Consider the following 19,338-nt stretch of genomic DNA (forward strand, 5'->3'; position numbering starts at 1 on the left):
ATTATTATTTTGTTTATTTGATTTTAAAAACAAAAATCCAACACAAGGTGGGCGAATTAGTATGTTAGAATTCTTGGTAAGCAAGATCAACTTTCCATTTTATACTTTATAGCCCAATATGAATAGTAATAGGCATGCATCAGAGCACTACTGTGGTGGAATTTCTGAAAACCAAAGGCACATGTCTCATGTCTGGAAGGCATTTAATTTATGGATAGAATTTAAAAATTCTATTTCAAATTATGAAGACCAACAAGAATCAAACCAAGAATTGTAGAGTCTCTGTTATTAGGGAACGATGAACATAACTGAAAGTTTAGTCTAGGGGATTCATAGTAAATTGATGATACAAGTTCCTGCAAATTGATGATACGAACTCCTGCTCAGTCTTTCCAACTCAATCCCTGCAACAACGTGCTCGACCTTGTTGGTAGAGGTACGCCTCTGATGAGCAACTCAGTTATCCAAAAGAAGTAAACACAATTACTCCTTAAGAAACCAAAGTAATTAATCTCACCAAAAAGACTTACCTTCCTCTGCTAGCTCGTGGGGTTTATATAGTGGAGTTATTAGAGTTTGATCGGGAGTCCAATTGTGGTCGGAAGGAGGAATCTGCTTAAGATAGAGTGTTTTATCGTACCACAAAGTCTGTTCTCTTCATCCTTGTATTTGAAGTGTTATAGAAGACTAGTAACTCGAAGCTTTGGTCTGGTTGGTCAAACCGGCTTCATGGTTAGCTCTGCGAGTTAGGTTGTGTAGGCTTTCTTAATCGTTATTTATCACCATGGTCGTTCCGGTCATTAACACATAGTATCAATATTTTGGTGATTGGGATATGAAGTTGATCTCTATGAATAAAATTGATTGGTTCTCCGGAATAGATGGTGGAAAACTAAGACCAGTAAAACTAACTTGAAAATCAAATTATGAAAGCCCAATGAATTGGTGGTTTTGCCCTATATAATTCTATCTTGAGATTCTTCTAATCCTAAATCCCTAGAGTTTTACCTGGTTTATCCTTGGGTTCACTTGTCCTGTTTAGCAAAGTTTAATGACAAAGTTCTCCCATGCAAAGGATTTCACCCAGAACCTTTGAAGGTAGTTAAGAAAAAATATTCTGTCAACGTATGCCTTATACTAGATAGCCACTTCACTGTGTGTTATATCTACTGTAATAAAACTAGTACATGGAAGCTACAAAATTCTCATGGATAGGAAACTTACTGATTTTAGTATCAATTTACCTATAACAAAACTGGAATGGGTTCTTTCGTATCGAAATTATACTGCACAATATATTGTGTTTAAACTGTTTTTCCACAGCAATTTTATACCGAAACCATTTTTGCAAATACTGAAACCATACCGTACTTTGTAAATTTGGTACGGTACGGTTTAGGTTTTCGGTATTCAAAGTCAGTATCGTACCGATTGACACCCTTAACCACAAGGAAGGTAGGATGTAAAGTCTTTTTTTTTTCTTTTTCTTTTTTGGACTAAAAGTGACTTAGATCAAACCTTAAGGTTTGAATGAAAATTACCCAAATATTTTTCAGGAGAGTTATCAAACGCACCTAAGAGGCATAATGATATGATTAAGGGTTTTAAGTCTTCCACTGGATGGCCGCTACATTGGTCGCGGCAGAAGGTTTAAACCCCATCATTAATGTTCATTAATTCACCAGAATTATGGGTATTTTCTAACATTGATGGGCCTTGTCTGCAACTCACGCTTAGGCCCACAACCCATATTATTAATAATGGGTTCAATGCTTAGAAGACATCTAATTACTGATGGGCCTACTAATTAATAAATTGGGCCAATAATTATAGGTAAACCTAATGGGCCAACCCATTTCATTTAACATATATGCCATATGAGCCGAACACCAATAATATTGAGTTTTTTTAGGCGTGGGTCCCTTAGTGGATCATTAACTAATGTTGGGTCCCTTAGTGCAATATATTATATGTGGGTCCTAGCCAGACTAACACTGTTAGTCACGGTTAAGTATATTCAAATTGGGTAATTTTCATCTGGACCCCCTGAGGTTTGATCTATGTCATTTTTAGTCCAAAAAAACTGAGACTTTGCATATGCCTCCCCTGTACTATAGAAAAAGTCAATTTAAGGACAAAATATCACTTTTATGACAAATTTGCCCTTATTTTTTTTTAACATTTTAAGGGGTTAAAGTTTATTAATTTACAAAATCAGACCATCCTTCATTAACCAATTCCCAATTCTAAATCCTTATTTTCCAAATCATAGTTAAGATTAATGGATGATATGTTGGAGATTATCAATCCAAATCTGATTTCAAATGAACCCTCTGGTAGATTTAAGGCAAAGCTTCAGTCAATTCAAGCTGATATTCGAACTTACTATGTAGAGCCTGAGGATTTGAATGACTTCAATGAGTGGAAATTTGGGTTTGTGCTAGAGGAGAAAACAGAGGAGATTGAGGCTTTAATTTGGCAGAATGAATTTATGAAGGTTGTTTATGGGAAGTTGGTTCCCAGAGATCTTGATTGTGAGATCTTCTGGACTCGTTACTTTTACTGAGTTTACAAACTCAAACAAATGGAGGATGCTAGAGCTTTTCTTCTGAAGAAAGAAATTTCCAGGGTGAAAGAATGTTTGAGTTGGGATACTGACAATGATGATGAAACGATTGATTGTGGTAATGGGTCTGGATTGAATGCTGAGTAGTCAGTTGCCAAATCTGAAGAGAATACATCTATAGAAGGGAAGACGGATGCTGATGAATCTTGCAGAAATAGTGATTTTTCAATTGACTTCACTGATGAGTCGATTGACTTAACCAAGTTTGAGATTACTTTCACCCATTTTCATTTCCAAATCTTCAACAGGATTTGGAAAATAAGGAATTAGAATTTGTTGAACTAGGGATTTGGGAATCGGATAATGAAGTAGGTTCTGATTTTGTAAATTGATACACTTTAACCCCTTAAAATGTAAAAATAAAAAATTTAAATAAAAAAAAGCATGTACTCTTCCTTTTTCAAACATGGAGGGACCAAAATGTCCGTAAGATTATTTAATATATTTTGTTATATCATACTACTATTATAAAAGCATGTACTCTTCCTTTTTCGCAAATCTTTTTTTGTCCTTATTATTTTTCAAAATACCAATAATGTTGTACTATTTTCTATTTCTTTAGTTATTTTTGCAAGGATAATTTGGACATTTTAGTCAAAAATTATTATTAATTTATCATTAATTTTAATCTCTCTCTTAATTTCTCTCTCAATTTCTCTCTTGACCTCTCTCAGTCTCTCTCAAATCTGTTGGTCTCTCAATCCCCTCAATCTCTCTCCCACTTGAACTCTCTCTGAATTTCTCTCTAAATCAGCAATGTCTCTAAATCTCTCTGAACCTCTCGCTTGATCTCTCTCGAATCTCTTGATCCCCTCAATCTCCCTCAAGTCTCTCAATCTCTCGGTCTCTTGATCTCTCGATCCCCCAATCTGTTGAGCTGGATCTAAACTGTGGAGCATCAATTCCAATTCGATCAGAGTTAAAGCGCTGGTAGAGATGTCACACCCCACCCGCCGGTCTCGGTTACCCACAAGACAACCCGTGGGAGTGATCAGTCACAGGATCCACGGTTTTAGTCTATCAACAATAATAAGTACAAATATAGACAATCAAGAGCAATAAATGTTCAATAAATGAATTAAAGAATTACTGGAGTCCAAATACTCCAATAACAATAATAAATGAAAGAGTAATGAATAAAACGAATACGAGTTCAGCGGAAGCAATCAAAAGAATTATATCAGTTTCTTTCCAGTTTCCTTTTCTAAGGCTAAATAATGTTTTTCATGAATTTCAAGATAGGGTGTCCTCCAGTTCTTCTCCATTCGCTGAGTGAACTGTTTAACAACTTTTCGTCTCTGACCATCAATAGGTGCGATAAGCGCACTCCATGCACCCGCAGGAGCTTCCACACAGGCTATCTCCATTTCCCATTGCCGGTGCCACATCCTCTTCATACGGGATGGCTCCTTCATAGGAAACCAGTCCATCTTCTGGTACAATTCCTTCTTCTGTGCATGCTAATAAACATATACAAGATGAAGAAGTGAGTTCTAGAGAACTTAGTAAGAACAACTACAATTCCCATCAATTATCCAACAAAGCATAAATGTATAAATGATATGAATGAGTGCAAGGTATGAATGATACTATGATTTCTAACTATGTAGGTCTCTAACAGCTGACATGCTTTAAGATATACACCAACTCTCCTCTGGGTAAGTCTAGTCACTTTGATCCGGCAAGGATTGGTTACCTCTATAGGGATATCCCTACTGGGAAAAAGGGAAAATTCACACTGGCTCTCAAACCATGGCTAGGGTTAAGTCAACATTCTCTCACCACGACCATTGGTAATGAGTACTGGCGCATGTCGGGGTTTCTAATCCAATGCAAGGTCATTCTGGTAACATGTCTACATGAAGTCCAGATACATCCCCTATGGCACCAACCAACTCGGTTCAGTATCCTTCGCAACCCAGGAATGAGAATCCTCACGGACTGGCTACCGCTGTTGGACTCCACTCCTTAACCCTATGGTCATCCACATATTATTGGGCCGGATGTTCTCATGACTCCTCACGACTCCCGGTCCATTCCTTGGACGTCCATGAGCCCAACCCTAACATATGCAACCCTACCATTTATATGATTAACAATGGACCAACGTCACATCACTGTCATCACGGGTCACTCGGTTTCAATCCCCCTACCGAAAGGGTAGTAGCATGTGGGGTACCTAGCCATGCAATTCTAGACTCTACCTAAGAATGTCATCAAACAGTCATGACAGTGTTGGAGACATCAGCAGGCATGTGTCCCATTCCACAACCTTCTGATATCCCAAGCTAAGATATCCCAAAGGAATACCTCACCCATCAGAACCTCACACTGTGCATCATCAGTATATTACAATCATAACCAACAAAGTATATATGTAAACAAGACAAACAACAGTAATATAACAAGATTAATATATAAGACATGACTACAACAACATATATAAAGAAAGGCTAATGCTAACAGACACTGGACTAGCATGTTCAAGTCTATTCATAAGATAGGATTGAATGTCCTACCTGCATACAAGTAAACTGTCCGTAAAAAGAGATCCGTAAACTATTACAAGACTTTCTCTTCAAACAGAGAATACCTAAACACAGGGTTACAATAATATATAAGTTAATTGAATCAAGGTGGATCAAAACCAAAAGTCAATTGGTCATTGTTTACCAGCCGGTCGCTCGTGCCGGTTGCTTAGGTTGAGTGACCGCCACTAGTGACCACCCCAAAAACAGAGAGTTTCAATCCGAAACTCAGGCTTCTGATCATCCGTTTTCAATCCGGATTTCGAGTGATCATGGCCTAAGTCTCAAATCTAACACTCCTATAGCCAAAGGGTGAAGGAATCCTAACAATTACCATCATTGGATTACCCAGAACTCTCCCCTTGACTGGATTATCCTTTTCACAAAAGCAAGGCTTTGTTTTCGGATGAATCACCTCAAGAAGATTGGAAAGAGAGTCACAATTGAATCATAAGGGTAACCACAATGATGAGGGGATGGGTTAACACGAAATTGAAAGACAAAGGAGGTAAAGAATGAAGGGTGAATTCATTACCTCACTCCAGAAAGCCAGAAATAGGGAAGGACTGATCTCTAGATCCCTGCTAGCACTTCAGATCCACTTTCGGCACTTCCCCGCAACCATCTGACCTCCAAAAACGGTAACCACGAATAAAATATTCGTAAGTTGGACGAGGGTTACCTTTTATAGAAGTCAGGGGGCAAAATAGGGCAAAACCCCAAAAACAGACCGGGCGGTCGCTTGGTTTGATCAACTGCCACTAGCAACCGCCCCCATGTAATTTGCTATACAGGGGTGCTTTTGCTAGGGGGTTGATATCCAAGTACAACCTAGCCCTAAAGAAGAGATGGGGGAGATCTTACCTTCATTCCGGACATCTCCAGACATCACTTGTCTTCCAGAAGACCAACTACCAAGCAAGGCAGGCTCTTCAGATAGAGGATCCAGATCCATGGGTTCAGGGTATGGATCATGGACTTCTATTCGGACACTCCACAATTTTACCCGACTAGACCTTCAGGTTCTCGGACCTGCAATATGGATCTCGGGTTAGAATTACGGGGGTTGTTACAAGAGATGGCTGAGCCCTAAAAGTGGAAACTAGGGTTTCTATTTTTGGAGAATTCTCGGTGATGGTAATACAAATATTTGGATGGATCTAGGGTTTCTTTTTTTCTCGTCGAATTGCGAATTTGCGATACGACTATAGGGTTTCATGGATCAAATCTCTCTGAGATTTTCAAAGTCGATCATTCATTGAAAGGTTCTCCTTTTTCGTTTCCTTTTGATGCCGGCTTTCCATTTTCTTGTCCCAATTTCAAACTACTTGAGCAGCAATTTGTTGACTCAAGGGTCTTGGTTATCGATTTATCTCATATATTTTTTTTTACGGTGTTCAATGCTGGTCCTCATTTCGAAGTTGGAAGCTTTTTCGCGGCTTTCTCTTGTTTTTCTGTTCTAAGGCTAAGGGTAAGGGGGTTTTGTGCGATTTAAACCTTGTTCAATAATCAGCAGGGATTGTCTTGCCTGTTTGGCTATTCAATTAATATTCAAATAGATTTATTTAAAAGGAAGGAAGAAGATCAAGCGAAAGATATGGCCATCGATCTCTGCTCGGCCACGGAGAGCTGCTCTGGTCTTGGGGTGAGTACAAGAATTTCGTTTTCTCATGACCTACGCCACTCGGATGTCATGCCTATGGAAGAAAAATGCCAGAGCTCAGATGGGTTGCTCTTGGATTCAACTCATAGTTCCTCAAATCCCTGTGGTTGCTAGACGCAAAAGTTTCTTCTAACAAAATACTGTACAGCAGCTTGTCACAACAAAGTTTACTTGGTCAATGACCTATGGAGGATCAAAGCCAGTGAAGATTCATGCAAAACATTTTTCTGAAGCTTCCACTTAAGAATTAGTGATGATAAACCCCAGAGGAACTAAGTTCCTTTTTCTTTTCTGTTTTGGGTTAGAATAGTAATCAAGGTGGAAGTCATGCAAATTATGAAAGAAAATGTCAAAACAAAATAGAAGCATCAATCGTTGGGAGTAAGCCTCTCAATCTTAAAGGTTGCAGCTTAGAACATGCTTTAGATCAGTTACTTGAAAGAAATGTGTGTCAAATGGACTCAACACAAGTTCATATAACACACGAAAGAAATTTATTGAAATTTGTTATGATGAGGTTGTCAATGTTTCTACTTGTAGATAAAGACGAATTCTCAAAGAGTTTCCCGCTCCAGTCCCGAAGAAGTCCAACTCACCATTTCTTACCGTTTTCAAGACCATTTTCTTCAACTCGGTAAAACAGCCCTTAAGCTATTTCAACACGGGACCATTGGTTTTAGAAGTTAAAAAATAAAAATAAGAAGAAGACGAAGAAGAAATGGGACAAAAAACGCAAGTAAATTGAAAACCTTGGTATTATCTCTACTCTTGACGTCTTCCTCTTTGTTGCTCCCAATCTCAACCATGGTTTGTGGTTCAGTGCTGCACAATTAATGTGCATTGCTAAGTTGCCTATGATCAAGATCAATTTTGATGTCCCATTTTATTTATTTCTAATTTTTTTGTGAACCACATTGAAACCCCCCCCCCAAAAAAAAAAGAGGGTGCTACGTAATTAATGCGTAATTATTGCACAACATTGAAGCCAAACTCCTCAACCATGAAAATTGCTTGGGTGCTACGTAATTAATGTGTAGAACCTGCAGCGAACGGTTCTAATGTACTAAACCATACGAATCCTTGTGTATTCCCACCTCGTGGATAGGACACAACCAATTCTTTTCACATTTAATCAATAAAGTGGGTACCTTTTTTTTTAAAAAGTAATAAATAAAATGTTTAGTTGTATGATTGATGCTTATGGATAGGATTCCTACGAAGTATAAATTGTTCTGGTATGATTAAACGTTTGGTTGCTTATCAATGGTAATCGGTGCATAACCGGAGCTTATTCATACCAGTATGAAGTACACATGTTGAAATTTTCCTGCTTTAAGGGTTATTGATGTGGCTTAGGTTCTGAAAGGCATTCTTGAAGCAAAGATATGTTATAAATTGGGATCAATTTGAAATTGATGAGATTAGAATATGGAAGATGTGAGATTTTCAATGTCTTGCAAAACAAGACCGTGGCATGAGATTTTTCAACTGTACCAATGAGTGTAACATGTGCTTCAATGATGCAGACATCATTCACCAGGTAACCATTCGATTGATCTTTAAAACTACTTAAAGCCATGTATTTTGTCCAAACCCAAGTCTTAGCTGAATCGCTAAACCAACCCTTCTTCCCTACATCAAAAATTAAATAGACGCTAACGAAGGTAGGAAAAAATGAACAAACCAACTATTAAAGAATTAATTCAAGACATACCAAAATCCTTTCTTTACACGACATTAGTAGTGCAGTACTGGGATGGAAAGAGTTGCAAGAGTTTGATTTAAAAATGGGTCGATGCACCAATAAAATGATCTTAAAAGAATTCTAATCGTCCGATTATATTAATTTTTCACATGATGCCACATGAGACTATACTGCAAACAATATAAATCAATTTTAGATGGAATTAATACTTTGAAGTGGAGGAAAATAAACTCGTGCTATGAGAAAGTGTATTATGACCCACCATTAAATTCCTTGTGTTTAAGTTAACATAGAAATGAAAACATATTAAAAATAAGACCCTGCCTTAATGTCTTGGACAGGCATGCTGGTGCTCAACATATGGACACTGATGTCCTTTGATAAATAATAAACTACAGATAAGGTAACGAAATCTTTGCAATTTTAAGTTCCAACCTAAACTGAGCTTTTGAACCACTAGAGTACAACATCGGTACATACCTTAATTTCTAATATTCAATACTAAGAAGTAAAATATTTTTTAATTAAAAGCATGTAAATATGTAAAATAGAGGAAACAGATTCATCTCAATCTTGTCCTTCAAGAATATCTTGAAAAAAAAAAAAAAAAAAAAAACCAGAGTCTAATAAAGAAACCAAATGGGTTCATAATTCCTAACATAAACACAACTCATAATAGAACTCAAACAACATAATGGGTTGAGGATTCCTAATATGAACGTGATGCGTCCAAAATCTGCTCAGCCCTTGGATCTCCACGTAGTGTCCTGCAAAACAAAAGCGTCAGATGTGGCCCGACCGCTGGGGTCGGGAGTCCACCTCCGAAGGCTAAGTCGATTGATGAACTTAATCACAAACGGCTCTGCTAGAAGCACAGAGCTAATGAATGAAGAAACGGGAAAGGTGATCTAGATAGCAGGACGCTGATAGTTGAGGTCTATCAGTATGTATCTGAACCTGAGTCTCAGATAGTATGCTTCTTGATCGATTGATCCGTCCCTCACCATGTATAGTAGTGAGGTTTATATAGAGTTTACCTTCGAATCTCCTTCGTTGGATGCACTCGAGCCTTCTTCGAGTAGTCGTTGGATCTTATCAATAAGACCCATTGAGCGATAGACTTCTTCTAGTTTGGGCTAGTAGAGGACTCCTGAGATAACCGTTAGGTTATGCGATAGTTATCCCTTTGATGATGATTATCCGCAGCCGTCAGTTTGAGTCTGCTGTCATCAGGGTGATTACCCTAATCCATAAGTAAGATTAGGGCACGCTTGCAGCAGAATAATCTTTCTTCTTCAGCAAGCCATCTTCTGGATCCGGTTCGCTTGGGAGCGATTCGGTTTTCTCCGTCTCGATCTGGGTCAAGGGTCGGACCAGGTGTGAACCCGGTCTGATCATAAACTCTCCATATCACGAGCCCCCGAGACCAAGCGTTCGGTTGATCCCGAGGGTTTGGTTTTTAACTGGGTTCGTCGTCAAGCGATGATCTCTGCGTGCTTCATTAAATGTCATATCACATTTAATGCGGTGGTCACTTTTCCTCGAGCGTTGTGAGTGTAAGGCCACATGTCTCCGTTGCAGTTGATCTGTCGTGGCTCACGTCATCCAAGCGACGGTTTTCGAACGCCTATTTCGGATTCGTGAGTTCAAACTTTCAAAACGTCTTTCAATCTTGATCGTCAATTTTGAATCAATCTCGATCGTTCAGATTCCCGAACACTCGTGCGGGAGTTTTAAAAGCGGTTCGTTGTCTTCGTAGGTTTCATTCTTCCTGTCTGGAATTTGAACCTTTGTCGTCTGCTTCGCGCCTTCCTGCTCTCAAGCTTCCGTCTCACTGAATCTGTAAGTTTACTGATCTTTTCTTTTTGTAGTTTACTGAAACGAGTAATGGCGGATGATAGGGCTTCTTTAGTACCCCATGCTGGTGATAGCAGTGATGCTTTTGCTTCTCCTGCCCCCGAACAGTCGGATAGTGATAACAAAACCCTAACCGTCCTCTGGCAGGAGTTCGCTGAAGTTTCTCAAAAAGGTTTTGAAAGAAAAACCGAAACTTCTCCCTGTCCTTGTCGAGTCTGGATCTTCCAAGATCGTTGATTCCTCTAGGCAACCTCAAACCTCCGGGTCCAATAGTGGGCTCTGGCTCTGTTCCCTCCATTTATAATGGAGAAACTCTTCTTTCCGCTGTTGAAGATTTTGACCTTCCTTCCTCATATCAGGTTAGGGCTCCCCACCCTGATGAGAGGGTTGATTCATCCCTTCCGGGTGAATTTTGCCTGTATATAGATACACTGGAAAGCGGGGTTCGCTTTCCCTTTTTTAATCATTTATTTTCCGCAGTTTTGAATCACTAGAACATTTGTCCCGGAATGCTCCTCCCCAATAGCTGGCGTCTCATCGTCGGCTTCTTGGGTTTGTGTTTTGAGCTTGGCATCACGCCATCTCTTTCTCTTTTTGTACATTTTCATGTTCTTTCTATCTCCCATCCTCCCGGATGGGTCTTTCTTTCCAAACGCAATAGGGTTGAACTTGATTGGAGGGGCAGCATCCTCGCCAAAGGAACTTGCCCTTCTAACCACAAAAGATGGCGCGAACGATATTTTTTCTGTCGAGCGCCTCCATCAGATCTTAACTTCCCGACCACCTGGAGGAGGTTTACTTCTTCGTCCGAAAGTAACCGGGGCCTTCCCTTATCCAAAGAAGACGAGGCGGCCGTCTTGAAGATCAAATCCATTCCGTGGTATCAAGAGATACATGGATATGAAATGGAGTATAACTCCATCCTTCAGTACTGGGGCTTGGCTCATTGTGAGCTTCTAACCATCATCCTTTGATTTGACTGAAGTGAAATGTCTTGAATTCTGATTCTTGTCCTTCTTCTTTGTAGTGCCTCCCAGAACGAACTCTGAAAGTCTGCGGGTGAAGGCCGCTAGAGCCGTTGTGACAGCCGAACAACGATCGCCCAGGGTCTTGACTGCAGATCAAGAGGCTTCTCTTCCCTCTCCCGACCCCTCTTACAGGGGTATCAGGAATATCAGGCATGTAGCTGATGCTTCGGGCAAAGGGAAGAAACCAATGGTGGAGAGGGCCACCGTCTCCTCCTCCGTCCGAACCAAGAGGAGGCATGACACAATTGATGCTCCCTCCAAAAAATCCAAAGCTTCGACGGATGGTGAGGAAGTCTTCCTCCCCCAGTGGTCCCTGAAGATGACCGACAGGGTCACTCGGGATTTTGAGAAAGCTGCTGAGTGGAGCTCTCTCAGTCTTGCTCCTTCTGATCGCCAGGAGTTTGAAGCCCTAGATGACACTTCCCTTGTGAGTCAATCTACAAGGTAACGGTCTTCTCGCTTATTTATGTTCTCATAATTTCTTATGACTTCATAATTTCTTATGACTTCTGATATCTTCTGTCTTCCCAGGAATGCTGTGTTGAGCTCTTATCAACACATGGAAGCTTTGAGCCGTGTTGGTCGCACTAGCTCCTTGCTGCAAACTTGTGAAGAGAAATTGGCCAAGGCCAATTCTGAAATAGACCAGCTGACTGCAGCTACTGTAGAGTTGCAGAAAAAGCATGAGGAAGAAGTGACCTCCCTCAAGGAAGCCCTTGAAGCTTCACGAATTCGTGTCTCTGCTGCCGAGCGCGAGGCCAGGAAGCAAAAGGCAGCTGCCACGTTGTTTGGTGACAGCCTTGAAAATAAGAGTAGGGATCTCGAAGAACATCTGAAGTTGGCAATCCCTAGCAAGCCTGAGCATATCAAGCCAAACCTTCGGAAGGAGTGCATCCGGAAATACCTGAATAGCGTACCTTTCTCCGAATTGCTAGGTTTCTACAACATTCAGGCTTACCGCATGGGGCAGAACGACGTTTGGGAGCAGATCCTTGGAACGATCCCTGACTTTGACACTGCTCCTTTTCGTGAGGTATGCCACCCAGAGGTCTTCGGGAAAGTTGGTATGGATCTCCTAGACTGGGCCCAGGAAGTAGATGATCCTTTTCCAGCTGACCCTCAGTATGAGGCATATCTAGATGACGAGCCGGCACTTCCAGAGGAGAAATCACAAGCCGAGTCTCAAGTTGTTGCTTGTAGAGGATTCAGCCGATGACATTCTTGAGGAAGGCTCTTCTCGGATCTCGAGAAAAGTCATCCCGACCGGGGTCCTTCGGGCAACAATGAAGAAAAGGCTTAGGGTGTTGTCCTTTTGTAAAGATGTACCCTCATTTTAATGAATAGATATTTCTTTACTCATATTGGTCTCAAAATTTCCCCATCTCTTGCGAAGTATTGCCTTGAATATCAAAGTATTAATGATAAAACTTATCACTTAACTCTTCATTCCTCGCCGAATAATGATCTTGTAGAAATATTGTGAAGATGCGTTTCGGGAAGATGTGTTAATCTTCCCCACTACTTCATTTATTGCAAAGTCCGCACGTTTCCCTTCTGCGAAGTTCAAACGTTTTCCTGGTTTTGTGTTCCATTCACTGTTTCCAATGAATCGGAAATTCCTCCATTATTTTAATGGCGGTCACGACGATTGGAGGTTTCTCTGCATCGGTGCTCGCTTCCACATGTTTCCATGTGGCATCCCTTCGACCGTTGATCTTGCTTTTTACGGATTTCGAAGCGTCGTTTCGATCTGGGTCGTCGGTTGTCCTTTGCCTTCAACCGTCGTCTTATACCTGAGGCTATTTAAAGCCTTCGTGGGTACCCTCCATCTATCCTGACTTCTGCAAGATAGATTTGCTAAAGTGCCAAAGCAACCTTTCGTCCTTCGGCTCGCCTCCGTATTCCTCGTACTTCAACGACAGCTCTATCCATTTCTGAACAAGTAAGTTTTAGATTTCTCATTTCTTTCCCCTCTTCCCCCCGAAGTAAACTGCACAGTAGTTATACTTGGGGTTTAGTTTGTTGGTCCGTCAGAAGCTTTAGAAAACTAGGGTTTCCCCATTGTTGCTTTGTCGTTTTATTTACTGTCTTCGATACGGCTGTTTGTTTTTTGTATAGTGGCTCCCAAAATCAACCCGACTTTATCGAGCAAAATCTCGCAAGAATATCGTTCCGTCGGTGGTGATTGGGGCCGGTGCGGTGGTTTCAGCTAGTGAATCCTCCAAGCGTAAGGCGGCTATCGGCGGTGAATCTTCAAGTCGATTCCTGCAGCTTCTGTTGATGCCGTCCCTGCGCCTCCTTTGCCGGAAGTGACCGCTCGTCTTTCCCAGGAAGATCTTGATCACTCCGTTGCCGATGGTCCTGGCGGCAATCTTGTTGGTGAGCCTGTCGGTGCACCCCCGAAGGAGACTCTTCGGGCATCCGAGGCAACTATGTTGGCGTCCGATGAAGGTGTGGCCCCAGCAGGTGCATCTCCTATTTCTAACTCCAATGCTTGTTTGGCATCCTCCTCCTCTCCTTCTGAGTTGGAGGATTTTGCCACCAGGAAGAGCCGTCGGATGACAAGTGATGCAGCTCATCCTTCTCTTGGTGTAGTTCGTCCTTCTCTTGATGTAGCTCATCCTTCTCATCCTTCGCCTGAATTAGTGTCAAACGAGTTTGACAGAGCGTTGGAATGGTGTCTTGCTGCTCGAATGACTTCGAGAGAGCGCGGTTCTTTCCAAACTTCCGGATGAAGTCTTTACGAAGTCACTTGGGTGATGTAAGTCTTTCTTCATTTTTCTCCGATTTGGAAAAATTACTTTTCCGCTCCTCGCTAACTCGAAAGTTGTTTGCGGAGTCTTCTTTGGTAACTTCCACAACCAAGTGGAAGCAGTTACTAGACTCGATAGGTTGAGCAATGAAGTTTCTAGGCTTCGGGGAATCTTTGAAGCTAAAGATGTTGAGATTGCTCGCCTTCGGAATCTAGCTTGGGAGGTGGCAGGGAGAAAAGAATTCGATGATTAGTCGTCTTCGGTCAGATTTGGATGATGCCGGGGAGAAGATCCGGCGACTGGAACGGACAGTTGGAAAGTCGGGAGCTAAAGGATCCGAAACATTACCCGACGGGCAAGCCGTTGTTCCTTTGCCCGAATCCCTTCCAACTGATGTTCGCGAGCTTTGTGTCTTCAAGTATTTACACGAGTAAGCCTTTTGTTGATATGTTGAATGCTTACAACTTGCAGGCGTCCGGGATGGTGAGAACGAAGTATGGGAATCAATACTAAGGAAAGATCCTCATTTTGATACGACTCCCTACGGTCTTGTTTGCCATCCTGAAGTATTTACCAACCTGGGTATTCCTCCTCCCGACTGGACCAAGGATAAGATTGATCCTCCACCTTCCGATCCAGATATTATGCAATATCTAGAAGATTCTCCTGTTTATTCTCCGCTGGAAGAAGTCAATTATGACGAGCTTGTGCCGAATGCGAGTTTGGTCGAGGACCATTCTTCTCCTGGACAAGCTGGGCAAAGAGTATGAAATTGCGAGAGGATTTTCTGAATATTGGAATATTTTTGTAATCCTCATTTCTTCTCTTCTTTTCCTTGACTCCTCTCAATGGTTGACTCATATGTTTGTTCTAGCAAAGTCGCATCGATCTTGTATAACTTGTTAACAGTCACCTGTAATGACCTTCTTCTTTGATCAGAGATTGTATCCAGCTCTTGTAATTGTTTTGATACTGGCCTCTTTGGATCTTCTGAAGAAATAAGAAATTACTTTATCTTGAACTTTGCTAGCCACTTGAATCGTCGTTGTATTAGGTCTTAGTTGTGCGAAACAATGCCTACAACTTAAGGATTTCCGGAGAAATACAATAAGTCTGAGAAGGAACTCACTCGGGTTTTAAACCGATGCCTTATACTTAAGGATTTCCGGAGAAATACAATAAGTCTGAGAAGGAACTCACTCGGGTTTTAAACCGATGCCTTATACTTAAGGATAATTCAAAAGTTCAATAAGTCTCGAAGGAACTCACTCGGGTATTAAACCGACGCCTTGCAAAAGGAACTCACTCGGATTTTCATCCGATGCCCGACTTAAGAAAGTTCGAAAGATTTTCCATAAGTGTTGAAGTGTTGAAGGACCCACACGAATTTTCATCCGATGCCTTATAGTTGGATCTTGTTCTTGAATGTGGTGTATGATGCCCCCCAATCAAAAGATAGTTTGTTGAAAACCAAAAATTGCATTGATTGAGTTGAAAATGATTACATCGCGAACAAAATTGAAATCATCTTCAAGGATAAAACTTTTTGAGATGCCTAGCATTCCACGAACGATCCAATTCTTTTTGGGAATCAATGTTCTTCAGCTTGTAAGCTCCTGAACCGACCGGTTTCACAACCATATAAGGTCCTTCCCAAGAAGGGTCCAACTTTCTTTGGTGACGCGGGTCGGAAGCTAGGGTGTTTCTCAACACCAAATCTCCGGCTAAGTACCGACGATTCTTCACTCGAGTATTATAATGAGACGCTATCCTTCTTTGATAATGTTGAGTTCGTGCTATTGCCTTTGCTCGAACTTCATCCAACAAATCAAGACTATCAAGCAGTCCTTGTTCATTTGCTTTTTCCTCGAACTCACGATCCCTTAACGTCCCTGCCATTATCTCCACTGGTGCCAATGCTTCGGATCCATATGCCAACCTGAATGGAGTTTCTCCTGTAGGTGTCCGAACCGTAGTTCTATAAGCCCACAGTACATTATATAGTTCTTCGACCCAAGAAGCTTTGTCAGCTTCGAGTCTTCTCTTTATTCCTTCCAGTAGCGTTCGGTTAGTAACCTCTACCTGGCCATTGCTTTGGGGGTATGCCACTGAGGACATACGATGCTCGATCATATATGTTCCACGGAATTGCTCAAATTGTGGACGATCGAGGCCCAGTACCATGGTCGGTGACAATTATCTTTGGAATCCCAAAGCGATATATGATTGATTCAAGCACAAATTTCTCCACTTTTTCTCGAGTAATTGTCGCCGTTGCCGGCTTCTACCCATTTGGTGAAGTAATCAATTGCTACTATCAGATATTCCCGTCCGCCCGATGCCTTGGTGAATTTGCCCATGATATCAATTCCCCACATTGCAAAGGGAATGGGATTTAGAATTGAAGTCATAATCTCCGCCGGGCGCTTCGATATTGTAGCATGAATTTGACAGTTACTACATCGACGAACGTAGTCCATAGCAGCTTCTTGGATCTTAGGCCAATATAACCCCAATCTTAGAATTTTGTGGGCCAGGGCTCTGCCACCCATGTGAGCGCCACAAATTCCTTCATGAACCTCGGCCAAAGCTGAGTTTGCTCCTCGGGGCCTATACATCTCATAAGGGGTCCAGCATAAGATCTTTTATATAGTCTCCCATTCCGAATGACAAATCTAGCTGATCGAATCTTGATCAACCTTGCTTCTCTTGGATCCTCCGGTAACTTGTCATCTCTTAGATATTCAATTATTGGATCCATCCAGCAACGTTCTGCTTCAATATAAGAAATTTCTTTCTCATGATAACTTGGAAAAGTTACCTCTTCAATATAGACCGAAGGGTCTAGATTCTTTTCCTTGGCATTGGCTAGTCGGGATAGCTCATCTGCCACTGAATTTTCATTCCTCGAAATCTGAGATATCTTCAAATTCCGAAATTGGTTCTGAAATGCCGCACTATCTCCCGATATTTTTGCAAGCGTGGTTCTTTAATGCCATACTCCCCCTGGACTTGGTTGACTATAAGTGAGAGTCACTATAAATAGTAACATCTGCAATAGCTAATGCCTTTGACAACCGAAGTCCTGCTATTAGGGCCTCGTACTCCGCTTCGTTATTACTCGCATCAAATGCGAATCTCAAAGCATATCGAATAATGAATCTGCCGGACTTTTTAATAGAATTCCAGCGCTTTGCTCCATCTTTATTACTCGAACCATCGACATATACCTCCCAAGTGGTTGGTATAATGGGATCTTCAATAGTGGGTTCCATTGGTGCGGTAGTTTCTACTACAAAGTCGGCTAATGCTTGAGCCTTGATTGCGATCCTGGGCTTAAAGCTCACTTGGAACTCACTTAGCTCAACCGACCGGGATACCATCCTTCCGGACAAATCGGGTTTGTTAAGAACTTTACTAAGAGGAAAAGTTGTAAATACCTCAATTGGATGAGCACGAAAATATGGCCTTAGCTTCTGGCGGCCATCATGAGAGCAGAGCACGCTTCTCAATCTGCGAATATCTCGTCTCCGCATCCGGCAACACGTGGCTTACATAGTAAATCGGCCACTTGTTTCTTATCTTTCTCCCGAACAAATCTTGCACCGACCGCGGAAAGGGATGTCGCTAGATATAGCTGTAATATTTCCCCCTTCTCCCGGCTTTGGACAAGATCGGGTGGTTGTCCAAGTGCGGCTTTTAATTCCTCAAAAGCTTTTACGGCACTCTTCGATCCACTTTGCTTCCTTCTTGCCCTTCGGGTCTTTAAGTGCCTTGAAGAAAGGCAAACATTTCTCTCGGACTTGGAGATAAATCGATTTAAGGCAACAACTCTCCTGTCAAACATTGTACATCCCGAACGGTTTTGGGAGCCTCCATATCAATCGAGCTTGTATTTTGGCTGGATTTGCCTCAATTCCCCTCTGTGATACCATGAAACCCAAGAATTTGCCCGAGGAGACTCCAAAGGCACATTTTTCGGGGTTCAACTTCATTTGATGTTTCCTTAGTCTTGAGAAAACCTCGGTCAAATCTGCAATGTGATTTGCTTTTGTAAAGCTTTTCACCGGCATGTCGTCAACATATGCTTCAACGTTCTTTCCTATCGGCTCTTTGAAAATCTTGTTGACGGCCCTCGATATGTTGCTCCTGCATTCTTCGGGCCAAAAGGCATGACCTTGTAATAATAGCTTTCACGATCAGTCATAAAAGCCGTATACTTCTCATCTTCCTTATTCATAAGGATCTGATTATACCCGAGTAGGCATCCATGAAACTTAAAGTTTCATACCTGCTGATAGCATCTATCAATAGGTCAATCCGAGGCAACGGGTAGCAATCTTTTGGGCAAGCTTTGTTTAGATCCGTGTAGTCTGTACACATCCTCCACTTCCCATTCGCCTTTTTCACCATCACCACGTTGGCCAACCAAGTTGGGCACTCGATTGGTTCTATGAAACCAGAATTCTTAAGTTTTTCAACTTCATTCCGAGCGGCTTCATATTTTTCAATAGAGAAATTTCTTCTTTTACTGTATCCTTTGGTTTCGCCTTAGGGTCTATCCAGTTTGTGCTCTGCAATGGCACGATCGATCCCGAGCATGTCCTCGGCGGACCATGCGAATACATCCTTATTCTGTTGAAGAAATAACTTCAATTCATCTTTAAACTCTTCCAGCTGTTCGGACCCGACATAAGTAATCTTTTTCGCATCCTCGGTACACGGCTGGATTTGCTCCGATTTCTCCTTTGGTTCGGGCCTTTGCATCTCTGTCTCTTCCCGATCATCTCGAATTTCTATGGGGAGGGCAGTAACCTTCTTCGGACCCTCCTTGTCTTTTAAATAGGCAACATAACAACTGCCGAGAGATCTTCGGTCGGAGGAGACTTGACCGATTCCCATATCGATCGGGAATTTTATCTTCAGGTGCTTCGTCGAAACAATAGCACCTATCTTGGATAAAGATGGTCGCCCAAGAATCATATTATAGGCTGGTAGTTCTCGAACCACCGAGAAAGTTGATTCGGACGGTTGTTTCTTTGGGAAAACTTCCAATGGAAAGATCCAACTGAACCGATCCTTCCGCCACTGAGATGACCACCGCCAAAGCCATATAGGTGTGTTGATGATGGTTTCATCAAATCTTGATCCACCTTCAATTTTTGATACACTTCGTAA

Source organism: Hakea prostrata, chromosome 5, assembly GCF_041222555.1.
Source record: "Hakea prostrata isolate BN-2017 chromosome 5, UWA_Hpros_2, whole genome shotgun sequence".
Lineage (NCBI taxonomy): Eukaryota > Viridiplantae > Streptophyta > Magnoliopsida > Proteales > Proteaceae > Hakea > Hakea prostrata.